At 38.4% G+C, this 19,645-nt stretch overlaps 1 protein-coding gene across 25 annotated transcripts in view; it reads left to right on the forward strand.

Moving 5' to 3' along the window:
- The window catches only part of EPB41L2 (erythrocyte membrane protein band 4.1 like 2), a 214,170-nt gene that overhangs the window by 71,063 nt on the left and 123,462 nt on the right, over nt 1-19,645 (forward strand). The window contains exon 2 of one of the 25 annotated variants that reach the window (XM_082474520.1): nt 3,218-3,278. The exons of 21 other annotated variants lie outside the window; for them this stretch is intronic. The gene's annotated coding sequence lies outside the window, so the exon portion shown is untranslated. Of the gene's footprint in view, nt 1-3,217; nt 3,279-9,065; nt 9,173-13,174; nt 13,306-19,645 lie in introns of those variants that run through there. 3 more of the 25 variants (XM_082474502.1, XM_082474503.1, XM_082474513.1) reach the window with 3 other exon arrangements.

The raw sequence follows: 19,645 nt of genomic DNA on the forward strand, positions 1-19,645 counted from the left end.
ATGTGAAATGTCTAGAATAGTGAAGTCTGTAAAGACAGAGAATAGATTAGTGCTAGTTGCCTGGGGCTGAGAGTACAAGGTTTCTTTCTTTCTGAAGAGTACAAGGTTTCTTTCTTTCTTTTCTTTTTTTTTTAAAAAAAGTGATTAAATTGATATAACAAATTCACCATTTTAAAGTATACAATGCAGTGGTTTTTATTATATTCAAAATGTTGTGCAACCATCACTACTATCTCAGAATATTTTCATCCCCCCAAAAGAGACCCTGTATCCCTTAAAGCAATCACACCTCATTCCCCCTTCCTCTTCTGAAACTGCTGTACCATTTTAGATTCCCACTAGCAGCAATTAATGAGGGTTCTAATTTCTCCAAATCCTCACCAACACTTGTTATTTTCTTTATTTTTTTCAATAGCCATTTTAGTGGATTTGAGGAGATAATCTCCATGTGGTCTTAGTTCCGTTTTCTTTTTCTTTTTTTAAAAAAAATTTATTTTATTGAAGTATAGTTGATTTACAATGTTGTATTTATTTCTGCTGTACAGCAAACTGATTCAGTTATACATATATATACTTTTTCATATTCTTTTCCATTATGGTTTATTATAAGATAACGAATATAATTCCTTGTGTTATACAGTAGGACCTTGTTGTTCTTAGTTCCACTTTCTAATGACTAATGATGTTAAGCATCTTTTCTTATAGTGATTGGCCATTTGTATATGTTCTTTGGAGGATTGTCCTTTGGAGTAATGTTTATTCAAGTCTTTTGCCCATTTTTTAGTTGGGTTGTTTGTCATTTTGTTGTTGAGGTGTTAAGATTGCTTTATATATTCTGCATACTAGATACCCTAGTTGAATAGATGGTTTACATATATTTTCTCCCATTCTGTGGATTGTCTTTTCATTTTCTTGATAGTGTCCCCTCACAAATATTTTTAATTTTGGTGAAGTCCAATTCATCTATTTTTTTCTTTTGTTGCTTGTTTTTTAGGCATCATATTTAAGAATGTGTTGCCAAATTCAAAGTCATGAAGATGTACACCTATTTTTCTTTAAAGAGTTTTATAATTTTAGCTCCTATATTTTAAATCTTCAGTTCATTTTGAGTTAATTTTTGTATATGGTGTGGGGTAGGGGTTCAGAGTCATTCTTTTACTTTGGATTTCCAGTTGTCCTAGTACCATTTATTGGAAAGACTGTTCTTTTCCCACTGAATGGGCTTGGCATCCTTGTCAAAATCAGTTGGCTATAGATATGTGGGTTTATTTCTGGACTCTCAGTTCTGTTCGATGACTGGTATCTAGCCTTGTGCCCATACCATACTGTTTTGATTACTCTAGCTTTGTAGTAAGTTTTGAAATCAGGAAGAGTGAATCCTCTCACTTTGTTCTGCTGTTTCAGGATTAGTTTGGCTATCTGGACTCTTGCAATTCCATATGAATTTTTGGATTAGCCTGTTCATTTCTGCAAAAAAAGGGCAGTTGGAATTTTGGTAGGGATTACATTGAATCTGTCAGTCAATTTGGGGATTATTACCATCTTAACAGTATTAAGTCTTTGAATCCATAAACATGGATTTATTTACGTCTTTGATTTCTTTGAACAATGTTACGTAGTTTTCAGTGTGCAAGTTTTATGATTCCTTGGCTAAATTTACCCCTATGTATTTTATTCTTTTTGATGCTAGGTGGAGTTATTATTTTTGGATTTTATTGCTTATGTATAGAAATATGACTGAGTTTTTGCATATTGGTCTTATATACTGAAACTTTTCTGAACTACTCTGTTAGCTTTTTAAAATAGATTCTTTAGGATTTTTTATTTATACAGTCATGTCATCTGCAAATAGAGATAGTTTATGTCTCCCTTTCCTATTTGGATGCTTTTTATTTTTCTTGCCTAGTTGCCCTGGCTTGAACTTTAAAGTACAAAATTGTATAGAATGATGAGAGGTGGTGAGAGGGGACATCTTGTCTTGTTCCTGATCTTAGGGGGAAAGCTTTCAGTCTTCACCATTTACTATTATGTTAGCTGTGGGGTTTTTTTAGATAACCTTTGTCATGTTGAGGAAGTTTCCTTCAATTTTTATTATTTTTATTTGTTTTTAGTTTAATTAATTTTTTTAGTTTTGAGTGTTTTTTATCATGAAAGGATATTGGATTTTGTCAAATACTTTTTCTCTCTATTGAGATGATCATGTATTTCTTTCTTCCTTCTATTAATATGATTTATTACATTGATTGAATTTCACATGTTGAATCACCCTTGTATTCCTAGAGTAAATTCCACTTGCTCATGGTGTAAGATCCTTTTAATATCTTGCTGGATTTGGTTTGCTAATATTTTGTTGTGGACTTTTGCCTCTATATTCATTAGGAATATTGGTTTATAGTTTCCTTTTTTGTGTGTGACATCTTTGTTTGGCTTTGGTATCAGGCCTCATAGAATGAGTTGGGATGTTTGGCGTTTCTTTCTGGGTTGATGAAATGTTCTAAAATTGTTCGTTGTAATGGTTGCACAACTGAGTATCCTAAAAAACATTGAATTGTATGCTTAAAGTGGGTAACTTGTATGATATTTCAATAAAACTATTATCCCCCCCCCCCAAAAAAAAAAACAACACAAAACACCACCAAAACAAAACTTTAGGTGAGGTGACCTATCTTTTTTAGCCCAGAGTCCTTATACTGGTCTTCAAAGCCCTCAACAATCTTTCCAGCTATCATATTTCAGCATTACCTCTGACTTATCTTTGTATGTGACTGATCCAGTGATAGTGGTCAACCCACTGCCCTGCTCACTGCTTCCCCAGACCTCCAAAATATCTTGTGCATCTTGCTGCTTCACTTGCCCAAGGACTGTTCTCACCTATTTTGAATGTCCCTGTCCCTCTTTCCCACCGAGGACAATCTATCCTTTCTTGCAAAGTTCTGTTCAAATTTCTTCTATTTACCATTCTAGCCTGCAGTTATCTTAGTCCCAAATCCCTACATTAGATGATTATGTTATCTCACTTAAAAAATTGTTATGTGTGATCTGGAATGTGTAAGTTTCCTTAGAAGAATGGGACGGAATATTTGAAATCAGAACTACGTTGGGAAATCTGATATATGTATTTGTAGTGCCCATAGGCACATACTTTATGCATTTACAGTTAACTCACAAGTTTATAGGGATGGCTTTTCATTTGCACTTCTCTGGTCTTCCCAAATAGTTCTCAGAGCTTTGAAGAAAGGCATGATGTGGTATACCTAGCCATTAACATTATGTGCTGGGTAAGTATCTGTTGAGTTATATGTATGTGTTTGGAAGAAAGATCCAGAATTTTCACTTGTGCTTTACAGTTTTCCTTATGTAGTTCTAAAAAACACTTTTTGAGAGAGTGTATTGTATTAGAGTAGAAACAGTTGAGTAAAGTCCTAAGGTATGAAGCCCGTGTGCAAATGTGAGGCATAGGTAGTGAGACTCTTTATGTGAAGGCTGCATTTTGGTATTTAGTGAAGTATAGCTGGGAATTTGCATAAGCATCGTGGTGTAATGTAAAGAATGTATAATGTGTTGGAGTTATACCTAATTGATTTCAGATAAAATAGAATTGGCTTCAAACCTGAGGCATCTGTCTCCTACATAGTAGTTGGAGGTTAAGCCAGTATCCAGGTTCAGGTTTGTCTAACTCCAAGGACTGACGATCCAGGTTCAGGTTTGTCTACCTTCAGGACTGACGATTAACTACTGTAGTATTTTGCATTCCATGCTTATTAAGGGAAGTTATTTCATTTCTCTGAGCCTCATTTTATTGACGTATAAAATGAACTTGATAATAGTTACTGTGCAGAGATGTTTTGAGGCATAAATAAGGGTGTTTGTAAATAACTCAGCAGAGAGCTTGGTCACAAAATAGGCAGGCCTATTAATCCCAGTAAAATATTTTGTTTACTTCAAAACAATTCCAACAAAAGAGATTTTGAAAGCATATCTGAAACTTACACAGAGAAACTTGCTTATCTCTTGGCTTTAGCATATTGACTTATTTGCTTTACATTTTGGCACAGTTTTCAGTGTTCTATTTCTCTAGAATTTAGATAATTTTCCAAGTAAGTCATTTGTTAGTAATTTCTTCCACTCTCATCTCTATTGTTGTTCCTAATGAGTTATTGTCAGAAAAGTAATAAAATTATACCTTCTGTCATTAACCTCCCTTCTGAAGAATTTGAGAATATCTGACAGTTGTAGTTAACTGCAACTGTTACATACTTAAGCGTTAGGTTTTGAAGTTTCTGGAATGAAGTTTAGGAAGGCTCATTTTTTGTTTTTTTAATTTTTTTTGGTTGGAAGCCATCGTAAGAATGAACTAGAGAAGTGGTTATTGGTTTTCATCTTGGGTGCAGACGTATTTGTATAAGAGTATTTTGTTGATGTTGCTATAGAAACGTAGTCAAAACTCCAGCTTGGAAGGCATCACAAATAAAGTATTGATTTGGTTACTTGAATTGTTTTTCTTATGTTGGGGTTATACCTAATTGATTTCAAAATGTCTTTGACTTTTTTATTCTTAGCTGTCACAAATATCCAGATATCAAAAGTTCAAGTCAGTATTGAGAATATTAACACTAATCATCTAAATTTTTTTGGTCACCGCTACTCCTTAGAGATTTGGGGAAAAAATTCTGTTAAGGCAAATCCAAATTTCCTGTTTGTGATGGTTATGGGTTGTAATTTAAAAAATGTGTATATCCGTGTATTATAGGATAGTTTTGGTTCAGTTGGGGATTTTTCTTAATGGAAACCATGTATAGATGCTTTTTTCAAGTTTTATTTATATTTTCTTTTATAAATTTATTATGAAGTTGTACTGGCCATGTTGTCTATTTTAGCTTTTTCATAAAGCTACAATTTTGGATCAGGAGAAAGCGATTCCACTAAGCAGTTTGTAGGGGAAAATAGCTCTGCTTCTGGCTTTCATAGACTCTCTTGCTCGAAGGAAGGACTGCTATTGAGTCAGTTACGACTGCAGTGGAAGATGTCTTGCAGCTGTGCCTGTTTGGTTTTGTTCCAGAGATAGTATTTGTGTGTACTGTCAGGATGTCTTAAAGACCCACCCTGGAAAGGATTCAACTCTATAAAAGGAGTTTTGTTTTATAAGCTTTCACATATTCTTATGGGATTCTGGTGGTGACCGTGGTCTTTATTGTCTTGTCTTTTAAACTGACATCTTATTGAGACGTAGCCTTCACAGTTGGAGACTAGGAATTACAGTTATAGTTATTGTATCTTGTAAAATAGATTTAGCCAAGCCCTTGGCACATGCTATAATTAAAGCAAAACAAAATACCCCTCGCCAAACCTTGTGATTTCAGTGACTTATTTTTTAGCTTCTTTTTCTGCCTCTATACTGATATGAAGATAGCACTCATTTTATTATATTCTTGGTAATGTAATAGATGTCGATTTACAAATCAGTTTATATATTAGAAGACAGCAGATTATGTGGGGCACGCCAAGGTTTGAAACGTTTACAATGCCAATAACTTTTCATGTTGAAAATTGTTCAGTGTAACCCATCTTGAATCCTATGTTGACATGAATGCTAAGAGAATTATTACTGAATGTATTTTAGGAGATTGACTATATTTTCTTCTGTCTTGTTTTATTTTCCCCCTCTTTTAAATGCCCCAAAGTTATGAAAGTTATTTGGGGTGGAGAATAGGACTCCAGGTGCACTGCTGTCTTTCTAGCTTCCTTAAACCTCTTCCTCTTGCAGCCCATGTATATTTCCAGTTACCTTCTCTTTGGTCTCTGGGCTAGAGGTGTCCCTCCTGCTGTCCGAGACTAAACTCTTCTCTCGAGGTTTTGATCGTTTTTCTTTCTCTTTTAAACTACCTGATGTTCGTTTTCCTTTTTCTCCTTTGTATCTTGAACCTCTCCCTACTTTGTCTTTCCTACCAAAAGCCTGCACCAAACAAAACAACCAGAATATCTCCTGTACATATATATCTTCCCGCAACCTGCACTTCTTGTAGTTATTAGATCCCTTTCCTCCAGCCTCTCTTTCATCGCTAAACTTCAGAGATTAGTTTAGCCTTTACCCTTACCCCCTCTCTTCAATATTTTTCCATTCGCCAATTGGCTTTCTCTGCCACTATCCACTGAACTTGCTCTTTGAGGTGATCAGCAGTCTTTCACGACACTTGTAAAGCCTTATTTGGTACTAGAAGCGCTCTGCCCTTGGCCTGGTGTCCACTCCTCCCAGCTCAGCTCTTCTCTTGGCAGTACTTGCTTGGTTTGCCGTCTTTAGCTTATGCTGATTCTCCCCAGCCTCCTTTATAGGTTCCTTGCTCCCTGCCTGGGGATTTATAAGGAGCATTTTCTTTACTCTATCTTACCTGGGGTTTCATCTCTTCCATAGCTTCAGATAACACTGATCGACCAAGTAGTTCCAAATCTTAGCACGGAAACCTGGACTCTGTTGTTCAGACACGTATTTCCAACCATCCTGATTTTCCACCTGGATGTCACACAGTCAGTTAGTCCACATGCATTAACGTGGAAGCTTGTGCTTCTTTCATCCTCGTTTCCTACTCTTTTTGGAAATCCATCTCTGGGTTAATGTCACCGCTATCTGACTTTTGATTGCCAGGAACGTGGGAACTTTGTTCTCCCTGACTCCCACCATCCAATTCTTTATCAAATCCTGTCCATTTTAACTACTAAGTATTTATTGACTTCATCTCTTCACTTGCTTCTTTGTTGCCTCTGTGTTAGTTTAGATGCTGTTTCCTGGATCAGTGGAGCCTCTGCTGTGTCACTTGTTCTCACATGACCGCCAAAGTCATCCTCCAGAAATTGAAAATTAATCTTATTTGTCGTTGCCTACAGGACAGAGTTAAAACATCTGAGTTTCGCATACTGATCGCTCATTATTTGGCTACTACCTCCCCTGTCCCATTTCCTCCACTCCCCACTCTGTGTTCCAGGCAGATGAGGTATGAACTTACCATTCTCTGCAGTGCTTTTATCTTTCATGATTCTGTGCCCTTCACTTACTGTTCCAACCGTGAGGGGTGTGCTTTTACCCGCTTACAATGGGCCCAGTAAGCTCCTCCTTATCCTTCAAGGTCAGCTCAAATGTCACCTCGGGATGCTTCCCTCGTCAAGTCAGTTACTGTTGAAATGTTTATGCCTATATTTTAGCTCTTATTCTCTTTGGGATATAGTTATTTATTTAAATACTCTTCTCTTGCGCTGCTGGAGCCAAGTTTTACGCAGGTGTGTATTGTCAGCAGCTATCAGTAGGCAAAGAGCAATTCCTCATTGGATGAACAGATCTTAGCGAAACCTAAAAGTACAGAATTCAAGATCTCATAGGCACAGGTAATGGTGACTACTCTAGCTTAATGTTGTTTATTGTTTATTTGTGTTGTAAATATAAATGTTGTATCTTGGTTTATTGTTTTGGATGGGTAGGGGCTGTGGATTGAGAATGTATTAGCCCTTGTGCTTAGGGTTTTCTTTCATAATCCAAGTTCGGAGGGGTAAGTTTTAAAGATGAAGCTACGGAAAGAAAGGAGTGGAACTACGGTTTCAAATTATGGAGCTAATAAAGGTGTGGAGGGTTGGAAGTACACTGGATTCTCAAACAAGTGCCCAAACCGTGTAGATGGCAGATATCAGGCCAAAGGTTGGCTATGCTTCAGGTGAAGTGAGGAGGAGACCCCTAGATGGGGTTGTACCTCCCTAGGGCATGACGTGTAGCTGTGCACTGCATGTTGCATACACCTTAACGTTTCCCCGGCTTGTCTCAAGTGCTCAACTTTCTACAACATGTTTTTGATAAGAGCCTTGTGTTGACAGGTTTGATGTTTATGTGGTTCTAGTAGGGAGTCTTGGAAATAGTAGTGGCCATTTTAAAGGGAAAGAAAGAAAAGAAGGGAAATTATGGAGGGTAGATTAGGGTGGGGGAACAGTTTGCCTTCTACAAGTTGAGTAAAAAAACCTAAATAAATGGTAGAAGATTACTATAGATTAATATTTGACTTTTAAGAATAAATGTAATGATATATTCAACTATTTTGAGGAGAAAGCCTAGATGAATGTTTTTGATGATTGAAATTCTGTGTTTAATAGTAATTTGCATTCATTTAGCATTTTGCACTTTACCGGTAGCTATCGTGGTGGTTATCCTGTGATGCTCACAAGAATCCCATTATATAGGCAGGTTATCTCCTGGTACCTTCATTTTACAGACTTCGTTAGCTCAGTGACAACATGGAGATACGTCCAGACTGTTGGAGCATGAATTTAATGTTACTGCAGATTGGGAAGAGTAAATAATTTCTTGGCAATGACCTCTTTGTTTCGGAAACATAATTTTGGGGGGAGTGGGAAGGTGTAGGATTTTTCTTGGGTCTAGAGGGTGGGGCAGAGTTGGGGAGCTTTTGGGGTCTGCTGGATGTCTAGCATCAGGGCTCTCTGTTTCTTCTGGCCCTTGGACAGCCATAAAGGGTCTCTATTGCTGGTTGTCTCCTCAACAGTGTCTCGTCCCTTTCCTTCACATCCGCGCAGGGCAATAGGGAAGGGCAATGGAATTATTAGGCAGAATCTGACATCTAGCCTGGGTTCTGCTCCTGACTTACTGTGTAACCTGGACAAGTAGCCTAACTTCTGGGTTTCAGGTTCCCCGTGTACGAAAGGCAAGAGCTAGAGGTACGTAAATGCTGAGATCTCTTTTGGTTCTATATTTCTTTATTCTATAAGAACCCCATTTTGCTCGGTCATATGTAGGGTGTTGCACAGGTGCTAGTATGATCTTTGTTTCTGCTTTGCATGTGATGAGCTTTGTGATAAGTACTTTTATTTTTTAATCCGTAAGGCAAGGAGGGTCATTACCACGTTATTAGCAGTAGCATTTGTTCATCTCAGAATGAGCCTAAACATTGTAATCCTGTAATGCCTTCCTTGTCCTCCCCAAGGGAGTTGTCCACTTTGCTGTGTCTTTCCTGTACCTCTGTTATAGCCCTTACCACATGTGGTGTAATTATTTGTTTATGTATCTGTCTTCCCTGCTAGACTGTGAATTCCCTGAGGGCTGGTGTGGGGAAGAACTTTCCAGTCCTAAGGGCTTAGACCAGTGTCTGGGGTGAAGGAGGAACTCAGCAAATGTTTCTTAGATGTAAGTGGAATGAAAATAATACATTTTAAAGTAAATGCTGGATTACTGTACTGGTCTGAATGTGTAATTCTAATAGTGATGCTTTTGAGTTTTGAAGTTAAAAAAAAAAGGGGGTGGATTAGTTATTGCTTTCTCCTAACACTTTTTAGATGGTTTCAAAACATTAACTTTTTGTTTAGAGATTCCCAACCACCATCCCTTTATTCTTTTTCTTCCCTCCTGTACCTGTTCCTGCTCTCTCTCCAAACCCCCTGTAAAAATCTGGGGTCATACAGAACTTTTCTTTCCCAGAGTCTCATAAATCTGTAGTACTTTCTGATGTTACATTTTATAAAATGTGGTGGGAAAGAGACTTTGCGAATGGCTCATGTGCAGTTGTGCAAATTATTCTGGGTTTAGAGCCTGAGAGAAGTTAAACTGCGGTGGTGTGTGGTCAAAAGATAACTTTGGCATAGAAGCCGTGGAACTAGTGTAGTGGTTGTTTTGTTTTTTTGTTTTTTGTTTGGTTTGTTTTTTTTCTCTTTTGTTGACACCAGATAGCAATGATCCTACGAAACGTGGACTGTTAGAAAATTCCGTAGACCAGTTGAAGTTCATCCAGATTGAGAGAGTCGTACAACTTTTCTCCATGTTTATTCAGGAAGGATAGTCTCACGTGATGATTGGTATATAGGAAGGTTGGATTCTCTGTAAAATCAGTAGAGTCAAAAACAGAGGGGTGGTTTTTTATTTTTTTGCAGTACTTTTTAGGTTATTTTAGGGTTATGCCAGAAAGTTGTGTTTGCTTTTTTTCTGATTTGACAGATGATGATTGCTTCTCACATGGAGGCTGGATGAATAAAGGTGGGAGACTGAAAGGAACCATCTTCCTCATTGTCTTTCTGTGATACTGAGAACTTTATTTTCTGCACAGAGTTTGTGTCCCTTATGGTTTTGGAGCTTTGAGTGACCATCAGGTTATTCCATCCTCCACATCTTATTCAGTTACGTTCCTTTTACTCCAAGGCAGGAAGTAAGGACATATTTATTTATTTATTTATTTGTTTGTTTGTTTGTTTGTTTGGCTGCACTGGGTCTTAGTTGTGGCACGTGGGATCTTCGTTGCCATGTGCGGGCTCTTTTAGTTGCCGCACGCAGGATCTAGTTCCCTGACCAGGTATTGAACCTGGGCCCCCTACCCGCTTGGGAGCGCAGAGTCTTAACCACTGGACCACCAGGGAAGTCCCAGGACACTTTTAAAAAGTCAAGAAATTACGATACTGGGTTTGATTCTATTTATACATCAACTCATATATACAAATATAGGAAAAATACCCCCCCCCCCCAGCCGCTCCCAGCCAACTCCCTTGAATACTTAAAAAATAATATTCTGAGGATAAACGTCTAATTTCCCTTTTTAATGGAGCAACAAAACAGTGTCAAAACAAAGCTATTTAGGATCTTTCTAAGACAGATGTAATTGATACACATTCATATGAACGATTTTTTATATTTAGACATTTGTGGATGTTTCAGCATAAGTATTTTGTGTACTTTAACATGTTTAAAATCTTATTGGAAATAATTTAAATGACACTGGACCTCGTTTGTATTCAGTAACTTCTCTGCCAGTAACCCACTGAGTAACCTTATTTATAAGTTATTTCACTTCTTTGGGTTTAATTTACTCATTTGGAAAGCAAGGGTGTTGAAATTGAGGTAATGCAGCATTGGTGGAAAAGTGCATTGGGTTTGGAAGGTAACTATGCTCCCCACTATACCACCAGCGCCACTAGTGTTGGCTTTGAAGCAGACCAAATTGGTGTAAATTCTGGCTCTACCACTTATTGGGTATATGAGTTTGGAAACTCATTTAAATTCTCTGGGTTCTCTTTTATCCACTGTATTAATGGTTTGTTCTTTTTCCAAAACATAGTGCCAGAGGACTCACCTTCTGTCTTAATTCTCTTAACCTTTGTTCGAACAATGAGATTCTGATGTCTTATGGGCAGGATTGAAGCCAGCAGAGGAACTTGAGCAGTAGCATTGGGTTCTATAATTAAGAAAGTAGATGCCTTAGTCAGCTTGGGCTTCCATAACAAAATGCCATATACTCTCTTGCTTAAACAGCAAGTCTGTTTCTCACGCTTCTGGAGGCTGGAGGTCCAAGATCAAAGTGCCAGCTTGGTCAGTTTCTGGTGAGGACCTCCTTCTTGGCTTGTAGATGGTTACCTAATCTCTGTGTCCTCACATGGTGAGATGAGAGAGAGCAAAAGAGAGTGAGAGAGAATGAGCAAGCTCTCTGGTGTCCCTTCTTAGGCTACTAATTCCGTCACGATACCCTACCCTTATGGCCTCGTCTAAATCTAATTACCTCTCAAAGGTCCCATCTCCAGATGTTATCACTTTGAGGGTTAGTGCTTCAATACATGAATTTTGGGGGGGATGCAGTTCAGTCGACGGAAGTAGGGGAGTTAGGAAGGCAGGAGGCACAGGGGTGATGAGAGATGCCTGGGACAGATTGTAGAGATCTACCAGTGTCTGCTTCACTGGATCCAGTGCTAATGTCAGTAGTTCTGAGACTTCTGGATTCTATGGAGCAATACATTTTAGAAAAAGGTTTGGAGCCAGTATTTTTCCAAGTAAGCATAGTGAAGTAAATCTGCCATTCTACTGCAGTTTTTATTGAAAAAATACAACATTTAAACAGTGTAGGAGGAATACGGTCTGAATAAAAGATGCTTTGAATTGAATAAAATTGGCTCTACTAAAAAACTCACCAAATTGCCCTTTTGTGAACCCGTGAAAACTTTGTGGTGGGTGGATAGTGAAATTTACTTCCATTATATAGAATGACCTTTTTTTTTTTTAATTTAAGTTTTATGTTTGTTCATTTTGACAGAGATTAATCTCTTTAGAGCTGCTACTGAAACATATTTTCATTAAGTTCCTGTAGAGCAAACCTTACCTTTTCTCTACGAGTGATATCTTGTTTATTTAAATATCTAATGTGTTTTATTCGTAATAAAAAATATCTTTCTTTTTTTTTTAAGACTACGGTAGGTGAATGTGAACATATAATACTCATTGACTTAGGAACTGCTTGTTAGGGGAGCAGTATGGTATGGTAGCAGGGTCAAGTTATACAAGTGCATACGTGGATCCAGCCATAAAGGGTCTGACTATCTTGGTCCTGATTTGTTAATGTAAATATCTATTCTGGGGGAAAAAACAAGCAGAATTTAAATTGTGGAAATTTAGGGGGGCGGGTTGGTATTGTAAAATAAAGGAAGATAGGTTGTTTTTCAGATCTCTCTGACCTGAATCTTAAAATAAATACATTTTCCTTTAGTGACTTTAAATTTATCTTGCTTCCATATGTAGTTGTATTCATATGACAGATGGATGTAGGATTACCTTTTGTATCCATCATTGCTCAATTTAGGATGACAGTATAATAATAAAACAGGGATTTATCAACTTTGTAACTATATGATGATACCTATAAATCTATATTAAAACGAGCCTCCATTTAAATACTGTGTGAATGAATAAGCAAATTCTTTTACAAATGAATCAAAATCCAGTTTTCAGTATTTAAAAATGAAATATCTATATATTTGAATGGTTTTTCAGTACCAAAATGTATATATCAGTTTATAAATAAAGATGATTAGACTATATGTGGTACACATGTATCAGTACTTTTGGTGTCTATTTATGGGTGGATTAAAATGACACGAAATAAAAACAAAGTTGAGGGGTGCAGACCCAAAGCAATGTAAACACGATACAAAAAAAAACGAGGAAAGAATTCCTAGCAGTAGTAGAATTGTAAGCAAGTATAATCATAGGATTACAGTTGTACCATTAAAACTATTCTTTATGTAAAATGTTCTTCCTTTAGTGGGTAGAACAGGCAGCAGGAGGGTGACTTTTTCTTTGACCCATGTGGATTTTCTAGCTGAGGAATGAAGTAACTTGGAACCTAGCTGGGCTTTTCTACTGAGCATGCCCTTTTCCAGCAGGGTCTGGCCTGGGTGGGGCCGGTCTTGCTCATTAAGCTGTTGGAAGCTGGATTTCCATCAGCTTTCCAGTCTTCTAATGACAGGGAACACCAGACAACGGGCTCGATGTCCTTTTTTAAAAGCTGAGTATGTATTTCAAGGGGGAGATTTTTAGGAAATTTCTATTGTAGCAGTTAGGTTTGGTGATATATGCTTGTTTGTTTTTGCTTTTGAAGAAAGTTTGCCTTTGGAACTGTCAGTATCTAGGAGACTGAAAATTTGGATAATACTAATGTACAGAGTAGATGGAATCTGATTATGTGTACTATCTGGCAAGGGAATATGTTCAGTTATATTTGAACCAAGCACTGTGAAACGTATGTATGTAGTTTTAGACCATTTATTTGCAAACTTCAAATGTTGAATTTTGTCAGGGTATCTTTAACATAATTGCTTCTTTAGGTTTGACCTGTGAGAATAATGAAGCCAGCTGGTTTTATATATTTGCCCTGCTGTTTCACAGTTGATTTGTTCAGTGGTACAGTACACTATACGAAAGTTAATTATTCCTAAAGTACAGTGAGGACTGTGTAAGGTTAATAGTGTACAGTTATTTTTTTTAACATGTTAAAGGATGATAGATTTCAATTTAATTAGCATAAAGATGAAGCATTTTATAAATTAACTCCTTCGATTAAAAAATGTATTGTGGCTAGCAGAGATTTGAATTTGTTTTTTAGCATCTGCAGATTAGTGGCCATTAAGAACTATCAAGAATTGTATATTGTTTTAATGCTGTCACAGCCTAAGTAAATATTAATTGAATAATAGGTATCAACATTTTTTACTGAATATTTAATCTGTTGTCACATAGAAGAAATGTGAAAACTCACTGTGTTGCCCAGATTCAAACATCCAGACTTAGAAAAAATCGTCTTCATGCTTTTTCTTGATATACTTTACCAGTCTAACAACCTTCCTTCAAAAAGAACCTTGTTTTGATGCTACTTTCTAACAAAGTGAAAAGCAGTACTACTGTGATGGCCAGATGACCTCTGTAAGTTCCGTCTTTATTGTTGACACTGCAGGGAATGTTTTTATACCACTGAGGTAATTACCTAGTGTTTTTTTGGGGGGGTGCGTATATCCTTGTGAAGTTTAAGTTTTCTATTTTTAGGTTCAACAAAGAATTGTCGCTTCAAATTATTGGCAACTCGGGTGAGGGAATAGATGACTGTGGAGTTGATGCTGATGATCTGGACAGCCATTCATGGGACCCGCACCTCCCCTGTGGACCATCTCCTTTGGAGAGTTCCATTGCACATTGTATGCTATATTGATGACCTATAGTTTAACGTCATAGCTGGATCACAAAGTTGGAAAGGGAAATTTTAAACTTTGACATTTTGTTGGCTTGAAATTTTTGGTGGATTCCAAGGGTTGAATGCCTGGCATATTCTCCAGCAGACTCCTCCACCAAATCACGTTTACAGATGTTGAATTTTGAGAATCTTACCTCCAAAGAAACAAATATATTTAGCCAAAGTAAAAACTTGTCCTAGCTAGCCCCACCTAAAAAGTAGTTATTTGAAGCTTTTGCTGAGTAGTTTTGAACTAAACCAATGCTCACAGTAGAACCACTTGGGGGAAAAAAGTTTTTAAGCATTCCAAATGGCATGTCTGTAATTCCATTGTAGTTACAGCTTTTCCCGCCTGGTGAAAGTTGCTTTTATCACACCCGGCTTGTAGGGTCCACATGCTAACAGTCTATGGCATCTTCTGCTGACCAACTGGAAGACTGGCGTCAACACTGGATCTGCTTACCTAAGTGAGAAAAATCGTTCAGTTTATAGTCTCATATTTTAAAAATACATGCTGTGCGTTGACATAACTCTTTGGCAGTGCTGTAAATATTGTAAAATGGCAGAAGAGCTAACGACCAAAACTTAAAAAGTGAATTCTGTTTTTTGACAAGGTTTAGATATTTACGCCTGTCAACTGCAGCGTTCCAAAGCTTATGGAGAAGAGGATTTGAAAGCGCGAGATCAGTGTAGGCTCCAGCCTGGTGGCCTTGTCATAGTGTGGGGAGTTGATTGAGTCTGACAGGCTTTTGTCTTATGACCTATTAAAGTGCAGCGTCTGCAGCCTGTGCATTTATCCTGTGCAGTTAACCTTGGTGGATTTGTCGTTAGCTTATTTGGGAAAAGCCTGCCGAACTGCTGTTATTTTTTAGCTAAAGAATTTAGAGTTCGATTCATAGAGAAATAGTATTAGACTGGTTGTAGATTACCACTTGATACTAAGTGAGTTTACCCATGGGGTTGAGTAAGGATCCCATGCAGAAGGTAGTTGTGGGATGAGCTCAAAGTATACTCCCTGGTATCTGTAACCACCAGGAGAGAATTTTGGTGGTGTTTTTGCTCTGTTCTGAGCCTGGTTATGACATCATCAGAAGAAATTGCACATAAGTGTATTTTTCTTCTCTCTAGAATGTTCTATTTAATGATGTGGGTCCAAAGAAATGTTCCGCGAACACTTAGAAACATCACAAAAGACATCGAGAAGCCACTGGATACATAACAACAGTGCACTGGGAACATGCAATTACTCATCTGCACAAAAGATTCCCCCCTTCATGGGAGCAGAGGAGCACATGCTGGGCAGGGGAGGGGTGTGGACAGGAAACATGACATCCTTGTGCTGGTCAAGCCAATTTTATTCCTGCCTTTCCCTCTAAATGAGGAAACTGCTGACCAAGACTGGAGATGTTTGTGTGTGACCAGCTTAGGAATTTAGTAAGAATCTTCCCATTCTGTTTTACTCTCCTTTGAAAACATTTCCTCAACTTTCAGAGAAATCTGTTTCCAAGTTCCCTGTTCCAACTCCTCCAGCAGAGAATTTAGGAATAATCTTTTTGGTCTACCTGCGTAGGCACCAGTATTATTGTTAGCAAAAGACAGCTTTTTGTTTTAACTCCACGCTGAGGAGAAGAAGGATGAAAAACTAGCAAGGTTTCCTTAAGGAACTATTAGGAAAAACTATAAGTTTTTTTTTTCTTCTTTTAATAGATACTTGATATACTTCTTAAAAGATGTCTGGCTGCTCTAAAAGCTTAGGTTTTGAGCTTGTCCCACTTTGGAGAGCAGTCTGTACAGGGTAAGAGGTGGGTTTGTGAAGTATGCTGAATCAGAAGTTAGCAGAAATTGGTTTCTTTGAGGATATAGAGATAATCTTAAACGTCATATGCCAGGAAATCAGTTTTATTTTAGGCTATCTTAATGCTACTGCTAAGCTGGAATAGACTGGAAGGCTTTTGCACTCAGACTGTTCTGAGGCCAGAACTATGTGACAGGGCAAGGTGACATCATCACTTGTGGCAATGTGGCATTCGGGTTGTCTCCAAGGAAGCCGACCACTTGTGCTGGGTTCACTTAAGGTGTAAGATATTTTAATGCGTAAGTATTGTCCTCCTAATAAAGTGTTTACGCGCTTCAGTTTGTGCAAACTTCTGCTCAGTGAAAACTTTGTCTCCATATCTGCTCCTTTGTACCTCATCTACCCAGGGTCAGCCACCATTCCCCATAATCACTGCTATTTTCTGTATGCACATACAGGCAAACATGTGCATGTGGGTTCACATATTTATACCTCCCACACACTTTGCTTTCAACCCACAAGGTGTAGCATGTCATATGTGCTATCTGAATCTTGCTTTCTGTGCTTAACACGGTAACTTGGAGATATTTCTATAACAGGAGTGGAAACCTTCCTCTTTTTATTTCTTTATAGCTGCATAGTATTCTGTCGTATGAATGTAGCATAATGTCACCTATTGATGGACATTGATCTTTTGCTGTTACAAGCAGTGTTATAGTGAATCATCCGTACATAATTGTACTCTTTTACTGGCAACTATCTGAGAATGCTTCTGTTGCCATAGTCTTGCTCAATGATTACATAATTGAGCTTTTGGATTTTTCCATTCTGAATTTTTAGCTTGTATTTATTTTACTATGGGTGTGGTAAGCATCTTGTCATGGGTTCATGTGTCCCTTGTATTTCTTTTCTTCCTGTTAACTCTGTACTCATCCAGTAGCCACTTTTTTCCCTATTGCGGGGGGTTGGTCAGCCTAGCCAACTTAATTTGTTTTGGAGTTTTTGATGTTGAGGGAATTTATAATCAGGACTATTTTATTTGGCTTTTTATTCAAATTACTTAAGTTTTGCTAGAGAGCAAACATGTTTCTAGCATATACAATTGAGAGGGAGAATTAAGTGCTCCTTAAAAAGCATGATGCCTATTTGTATTTTATGAGTGTTTAACCAAGCTTTCCCATGTGTGACTTCCTGAAGAGATGACAGTGGTAGTTTTAAAGAAAACCGTGTCAGCTTTTCAAAACTAATTTCTAAATCTAAATTACCCAAATTTCTGAATTAGTGACAAGTGGTTTAAATATATGTTAATGCTAATATTGGTACCTCTGTCCCCCACTAGGCTGGGAGTGGGCTTCTTTCATCTGTATTGCTGATATCTGGTACCTATGCTATGAAAGTCCTCAAAAAACATTTGTTTTGAAAGAAGGGGCTAAGATAGTGAATATAACCCACATCCTGAAAGTGGGTAAAACTTATCAGGGGCTCAATTAGAACATGTTGCTTAGGATTGTAAACTGCCAAATGGTAGTAATAGCTTATTGATGTTTGTTTTTCAACAAATAATGAACTTTAAGGAATTATACTAGGTGCTGGTTATACAACAGTGAAGTTGTTTAGGATTGGTGGCGGGATTGCCTGAAGTCTCTGGAGCTGGATGGCCCAGCTTTGGATCCTGGCTCTTCCATTTATTGGTTGTGTGGCTCTGCTCATGTTGTTTTTCCTCCTTTTACCTTCTTCATCTGCAACGTGGGAGTAATTTTAGTTCCTACCTCAGAGGGTTGTGAATTAAAGGAATTGCTACATGCAAAGTCTCTAGAATAGTGCTCAACCGATAGCTGATATTATCGTTATTTATTGTTATTTCTGTCCTTACTGTTAATGCTATCACTACCATTAGTGAAGAAACGGTTATAGTCCCTTCTTTTATAGAATCCCTATATGATGACAGTGGCCCGCCATTTATTATGAATTTATTATGTGCCAGGCACTTTATGCATAGCATCTAATTTAATCCTTAGAGCCACCCTGCAGGTACGTATTAATATCCCTGTTTTGCTTATGAGGAAGCTGAGACTCACTGAAGCTAAATAACTTGTCCGTGGTTACGTGGCTAGTATGAACCAGAGCTGGAATTCTAATCCTGGTCTGTTTAGTTCCCAGACTTCATCTCCAAACCATCATGTTATTTTATCCAAAGATTAGTTCGTTTCGCACACAAAGAATGTAGCTCCAGCTCTGGCCTTTACAAAAATCAGGGCCCCATCTGAGAGAAGGAATTTGAGCAAATGCAGTTCATCAGTAATTCTGACCATACAACTCAGTGTGCATAGTTGATTAATGAAGAGCCAGCAGGGTTCTGGATGTCTCTGTCACCTTGGTGAGGGTGCGCTGTCGGAGTGCCCAATATGACAAGGTTTATATGCATTTTGATTATGAGACTGATGTGCAGTATTGGGATCCTTGATTTATGCACAGCCTCTGGTATACTGAGCTCCAGGAAAGGGCAGCTCTTCCTAGGATGACCTAGTTGCTTGTGGAGAAGACTGCCTGGCACAGATTTCTTTCTTGACTTGATTCTTGAGGAGAACAGCAGGGACTTGCTTTTTTTTTATTTTTTATTTTTTTAAATTTATTTATTTTTGGCTGCGTTGGGTCTTCGTTGCTGCACGTGCGCACGCGGGCTTTCTCTAGTTGGGGCGAGCGGGGGCTACTCTTCGTTGCGGTGTGCGGGCTTCTCATTGCGGTGGCTTCTCTTGCTGTGGAGCACAGGCTCTAGGCATGCGGGCTTCAGTAGTTGTGGCACAGGGGCTCAGTAGTTGTGGCTCGTGGGCTCTAGAGCGCAGGCTCAGTAGTTGTGGCACACGGGCTTCGTTGCTCTGCGGCATGTGGGATCTTCCTGGACCAGGGCTCGAACCCGTGTCCCCTGCATTGACAGGCAGCTTCTTAACCACTGTGCCACCAGGGAAGCCCAGGGACTTGCTTTTAACAAATAATATTGTTAGCAATTATCTTGGGTGTTATTTGACTTGGACATTGTGGAGAATAATGCCTTGGTTTTCTTTTTCTTTTTCTTTTTCTTTATTTTTGGCTGTGTTGGGTCTTCGTTGCCATGCGCGGGCTTCCTCTAGTTGCAGCGAGCGGGGGCTACTCTTCATTGCGGTGCGCGGGCTCTAGGGTGCACGGGCTTCAGTAGTTGTGGCACACGGGCTCAGTAGTTGTGGTTCACGGGCTCTAGAGTGCAGGCTCTGTAGTTGTGGCGCACGGGCTTAGTTGCTCTGTGGCATGTGGGATCTTTCTGGACCAGGGCTCGAACCCGTGTCCCCTGCATTGG

Source organism: Balaenoptera physalus, assembly GCF_965194825.1.
Source record: "Balaenoptera physalus genome assembly, chromosome: 9".
Classification (NCBI taxonomy): domain Eukaryota; kingdom Metazoa; phylum Chordata; class Mammalia; order Artiodactyla; family Balaenopteridae; genus Balaenoptera; species Balaenoptera physalus.